We start from the raw sequence: 6,692 nt of genomic DNA on the forward strand, positions 1-6,692 counted from the left end.
ATGCAAACAGGTGCAGCCACTATGGAAAACAGTATGGAGTTTCCTCAAAAACATAGGGTTGAAAACACAGCTACCCTACAACCCAGCAATTGTATTATGAGGTATTTACCCAAAGGATATAAAAATACAGATTTGAAGGGGTTCTTGCATCCCAATGTTTACAGCAGCATTATACAATAGCCAAAATACAGAAAGAGAGCCCAAATGTCCATCAACTGGGAAATGGATAGAGAAGATGTGGTACACGTAGACAATGGAATATTACTCAGCCATCAAAAACAATGAAGTCTTGCCATTTGCAACAACATGGATGGAGCTATAGTGTATTATACTAAGTGAAGTAAGTCAGAGAAAGACAAATAAATGATCTCACTCATATGGAATTTAAGAAACAAAACAGATGAACGTATGGAAGGGGGAAAAGAAAAAAAAGGAGAGAGGGAAACAAGCCAAAAGAGACATGTCTTGAAGACATAGAACAAACCAAGAGGTGATGGAGGGAGAGAGGGGATGGGGGATGGGCTAGATGGAGGATGGGTATTCAGAGGGCACTTGTGATGAGCACTGGGTTTTGCATGTAAGTAATGAATCACTGGATTCTACTCCTGAAACCAATATTGCACTGTATCTTAACTTTAAATAAATAAAAAGGAATAAATACAACCTCTTAAACTTAGACCCAATGAAACCCAAACACAAGAAACTGTCTCCTGTGCAATTTTGTTTGCCATTTACTAGTAATTTAAATTATTTATCATTTTTAACTTAAGTAAAGAATGACCGGCAGAACACAAACTTTCAGAGTAGGTAAAATATGTGTTTTCAATTTTAGGGGGTGGGTTCTGGAGTGTTTAAATGTATCTAATCTCCTAAAGACTATATTTTCATTTTTCTTTTTTACTTACTAAAAATTATAAAAAGAAAAAAGGTAAAAAAAGGAAGATATTAACAGTAAAAATTTTTTTAAATGCACAATTCCACATTAGCAATAACTACTGTAAAAAATTGTTATTTATTTCTGTCTGAAGATATAAATGTAATAAAATTTGAATTATACTGTAAAAAAAGAATTTATAGCTATCAAAATGATAGAAATGTATTTATCATTCAATAAAGTCTAAAATAGGCTTTTTAAAGAAAAAGGAAGGGGAAAAAAAAGAAACGGAGAAGCTTCAAGGTACTGAAAAACAAGCTGATCAAAAGAGGGACTAGAATAAATGAGACCTTCCAGAAAAAGCTTAGTCCTACAAATAGCATGGGGGGGGGGGGGGGGAGACACACAACTCCAGAAGCTTCCAGAGTTCCCTAGGTTCAGAAAGGCCTTCAAATTGTGGGTTTTACAGGGGCTGAATCTTTCAAGGCCCCTAGTCTTCCTAAAGGCCAGCTGCTCCATGTTTCTTAGGTTCTGGGGGACAGACAGCCTTACCAAAGAATCTTTATTATCACACAAGGCCTACCTAAACATCTATAACAATATTACAATGAAATATTTTCTTCAGGGCAGCCACGGTGGCTCAGCAGTTTAGTGCCGCCTGCAGCCCAGGGTGTGATCCTGGAGACCTTGGATCGAGTCCCACGTCGGGCTCCCTGCATGGAGCCTGCTTCTCCCTCTGCCTGTGTCTCTGCCTCTCTCTCTCCTCTCTGTGTATTCTCATGAATAAATAAATAAAATTTTTTTTAAAAAAGAAATATTTTCTTCAGTCTTCACTCATGAGCCCAGCAACCATTTATACTGATGCAGAGCAGAAAACTGAACAGTACTTTAATTCTTCGTAACTATTCGCTTGGCCATCAAGCAATATCACCTTCCAACTCCTTCATCCTGAGCAGCCTCTTACTTTCCCACCAGGTCAAACTTTTGGAATTAATGCTGCAAATGAAGAAAGCAAGCAAAGAAACAAATGCTTTTGCTGTCAAGATTCCAATCATCTCTAATTCCCCTATCACCTGGGTGGTGTTGGCGGGGGTGGGGGGGAGCAAAAATACACCTAGACTCCCAAATCACTCAAACAAAATTCCAGTAGTCTTGAGTTAGGAAGAAGGTTTGCACTACACACTCTGATTTTTCAATTCCAACTTTAAACAAAAAGCCACAGCAGCAAAATCCTGGTGATACCTCCTCTACCACTTGCCTTCACACATCGCTTGACTGTCCCTGATACACTGCTTGGGGGTGTAGAAAGAAGCATGTGAAAAGGAAGGTAAAAAGAGAAAGAACGTGATCTGGCATGATAGGGTCTTGGGAAGGCGAGAGACCTGTTCTTGGTCCCCAACCAGAAACGCTAATGACTCTGCTTTCCTCATAGCCTTTCCCCAGCATTTCTGAGTAGCATTTCAGCTGCACAGGCCAGCACTCAGATGCTATGACCTGCGCTGAGAAAGAAGGTAGATACAATGATCATGTTTTCCGAGCTAAAAATTGGAGCACATGCTCTGACTATTATTTGTGTACTTATAGAGACAATTAAATCAGTCCTTGAAATCAGGATCATCCTAGAAAATCTAGGACATATAGTTGCCATAGTTATAGCAAACCAATTAAAATCCCTGAAAAGTGCTTCTTATGTGGTGCAGACAATCAATTTAAAAACAATCTGAAAAGATGGACTAAGAAGTATTCAACAAGCCAGAGCAGGACATAAGCCTTAAAGCTTTCCCTGCCAATTATTGTCTGGAGAATCATATAAAAACAATGAAGCTGGGATGCCTGGGTGGCTCAGCGGTTGAGCGTCTGCCTTTGGCTCAGGTCATGATCCCAGGATCCTGGGATCGAGTCCTGTATCAGGCTCACCCTGCAGGAAGCCTCCTTCTCCCTCTGCATATGCCTCTGCCTCTCTCTGTGTCTCTCATGAATAAATAAATAAAATCTAGGATCCCTGGGTGGCTTAGCGGTTTAGCGCCTGCCTTCAGCCCAGGGCGTGATCCTGGAGTCCCAGGATTGAGTCCCACATCCGGCTCCCTGCATGGAGCCTGCTTCTCCCTCTGCCTGTGTCTCTGCCCCTCTCTCTCTCTTATTCTCTCTCATGAATAAAGAAATAAAATCTTTAAAAAACAAATAGTGAAGCCCTAAAATGGTAGTTGTGTGTGTGTGTGTGTGTGTGCACTCACGAGTGTACTTATGTGACATATTTTGAGTATAAGAATTTTGGGCAGCATATTTGAAGAGATTAGAAACCCAAAATAGCATGAGACAAGCCAGCAATAATTACAAGGCATTCATTCACAAGTACAGTATGACAATCTCTCTCTGTGTCCACAGCAACGCACAAATAGCACGATGTATCCCAACACCATTCATGGAAAACTGCCCCCTACACTGCCCACGCATCTCGTAAAATCATGAGGCAGTGTGCTCCCATGTGTCTCAGACACTGCTCCATCTATCTTTGACTTCCACTTAATAGTCGCCTTTGCTACTAATATCTCATTCACAATAAATTGCATACCCTGTGCTCCATTGTCATCACAGGATGGACTCTGGCGACCATTCTACTTAACAAGCATCGCTTAACACCACCTAGCTAAAATAGATTTTACACATGGGTCATAACTTGGCAATTCACCAAGAAGATTTCCTGGTACCTCTAGCATAAAGATTATCGTAAAGCCTCAGCAAATGTATAGCCGGTTTCTAAAAGGCTATTTGCTAGACATTCTTCTGATGTATTTTTTTATTTTTATGTTTTTTCCCCCTGACACCTCATTTCTTTCCTCCTCATCCTACATCCATCAGAATGTAGTGGCTGAAATACAGAGGGTTGGTATCAGGGCATGGAAGGAGGGAAACCAGAGTCTAGCAGAAAGTCTGCCCAGAGAATGAGAGGCCCACCCAGCCTGTCCTGTCTCAGCCACCCTCAAGTCCTGCAAGGGTCTCAGGGTCCTTGGATTTCCTCTGTGTCTGTTTGGAGTTATCATCTCTGACAAATAGAGCCCAGGTCAGAAGAGGCTTATTTCTCCTCTGATCCTCAAACAGGCACAAACATTCCATCTGTCATCTCTCCCGAATGGCTCCTCTGGCCTTGATGAATTTTCAAACCATTTTTATTTGAGAGCACAGGGACATTCTCCTAACCCTTTAACAATATCTACCTGTCATGGATCTTGAGAGATTTCTGACACACAGGCTGTTAGCCTCTTTACTTCCAAATAACAAATGCTTCAAATGCATCAAGGTTACATGAGCACTTCTTCTACAGTGTTGAACAGGCAGAGAAATGCCTGTTTATTGATGCTAATAGTGTAGAAGTGTCCCAAAGTATGCATTCCACATAACTGGTCGTCACCTAAATGTGGTGCCCTGTTTGGTTCCACTTTAGCTCCAGCTCACAGAAGCACCAAGGAGGCCACTTTGTGCACGTCTCAACTCCCCTGAAATGCTCTTTTACTCACATGTTCCAAAGCCCTAGTGTGTCCCAACCCTCATTCTAGTACAAGAATCTGGATGATACAACACTTATTAGGAATCATGGGACTGCCATGTGGAGGTGACCTTGGCAACTATTTAATCTTCTCTTCATTTCATAGATGAAGGAGCTGACAACCAGAAAGGCCGTGAGTTGCCCAGTACCACACAGCTCATTTCATCAGAACCTGGGGAAATCCCAGATCTCCAGGATTTTTTTTTTTTATATTTTATAATTTGTTTTTTTTTAATTGTTTTAAAAGACTGTAGCTAAGAGAGAAAGAGAGAGAGAGAGAGAACGAGTGGAGGGGGAGTGTCAGAAGGAGAAGCAGACTCCCCCATGAGCAGGGACCCTGACTCCAGGACCCTGAGATCACGACCTGAGCCGAAGGCAGACGCTTAACCCACTCAGCCACCTGAGCACCCTGATCTCCAGTAATTTAATTTTGTACTTTACCAGCACCTCATGCTGCTCTATCATGAGAAACTGCCCTGTGAGCCCCATATGCCAGAGCTCTGAAGCCCCATCTGAGATATTGCAGTGGACACTGGAACCATGGCACATGCGATTATCAAGCAGAAGTGGGGAAGGCCAGTGCACAGCTCTGAGGTGGCAACAGCTCATCCAGCACAGAGGCGGCTTGGGCCTGGCATGAACCAGTATACTTTCCCCATGGGAATATGGGAGGCCTCATCATTTCATTTGCTAATCATTCACTAGCTAATGACCCAGCATTTCCACTCCTGTGAATATATGCAACGGAAATGAATGCTTACCACAAGACACCTACAGGAATATTCACTGCAGCTTTATTCACAAGAGCCCCAAATGTCCATCAACTTGAGAATGGAGAAATAAATTGCAGTGTATTTGCACAATGGAATGCTATACTACCTCGAAGAAGAATAAATTGTTGCTACATTCAACAACATTGCTGAATATCATCAAGATGATACTGAGCAAAAGAAGCCAGACACAGAAGAAAATGTGCCGCCTGAGGCCACTCACATGGTGGTTCAAGAATAGGCAAGATTGATCTACGGTGATAGGTAGCAGAGTGTGTGTTACCTTTTTGAGTGGGGTTGACTGGGACGGGGCTGGAAATGCTTTATAGTGTGCAGAGTGGGTGTCTAGATTTCTAAAAATTCACTGAGATGGATGCTTACGACTTTTGCACTCGACTCGTGTAAGACGTAAGTAAATTTTTGAAAGTAAATTTAGAGAGAGAAAGATTTGTTTGATAGAATATGTCTTAGGGGATGAGTGAATCCTTTATAGGAAAGCGGAGATCCAGAATGCTTCATAATTAACAAGAGCATTCTGAATCTATTATAGTCTTCACCAGTGAAACTGAGAAAATTGGGGGGGGGGGGGAATGGGGATAATGCGGGAAAAAAGAGGAAACACAGTAGAACAGATATGTCCCAGGCAGTCCCAAATAGAGGAATTTAAAGCAGTGATGTGCTGGAGTGAGATCCCGCTGACTCATGAGAGCTATTCTACATTCAGGGATATCCTAACTCTATATTTAGCGATAGTACCTCAGTAGCTTGGTTTTGACTGGGGTGGGAGTATTTGGAAGTATTTGCACAATGGAAGGCAAACACTACAAATCAGAGCTCTTTTATTTTTTCCTCAAGTTGGTTGTTAAACATCAAGCTATTGAAATGCACTTGGGGTGCAATCCACATGGGTTGGTTGTGCTGCATCCAGGATCGTAGAACCAGAGTAAGTACTTCTAAATAAAATGTGACTGCACTCCGTCTCCTGGTTACCAGTCAGGCAGGATTGATCCTGGCCATTCTCTCCATCTTCCTGTGGTTACCGTCTCACTCAACTTTGCCCCATTTCTAAGTAGTCCAGTACTTTTTGGAACACTGGACCACGCGGCATACTGTGAATTCAATCTAGAAAGACTCTCCAGATCATAAGCTTCCTTAAAACGCCAGTTCAAAATCACCTACACAATAAAATCATCCCCATATTCCTAAAATCCAAGAATTGCTGGGATGGACACTTAGTGGTTCTTCCCTGACATTTGCCTCTCTTCTCTCTTGCCATTAATAAGCTGGTTTTCTCTTCAAGAACACCCTCATTTCCATTCCCAGCCATCAGTTTTGAATGAGAATGTCCACCCTCAGCTCCAGGGAGGGGTGGGAATAAAGCTCCTCACTGGCTTAAGCCTGTCAGCAGATCCTCTGGTGATTCTAGGAGGAAAAAATGTCCTTCTAGGGAAGCTACTGGAATCCCACTGCATGGGAACAAGTGTGTCCCTTGTTGATCCCAAAA

The sequence above is a fragment of the Vulpes lagopus genome, chromosome 13 (genome assembly GCF_018345385.1).
Source record: "Vulpes lagopus strain Blue_001 chromosome 13, ASM1834538v1, whole genome shotgun sequence".
Lineage (NCBI taxonomy): Eukaryota > Metazoa > Chordata > Mammalia > Carnivora > Canidae > Vulpes > Vulpes lagopus.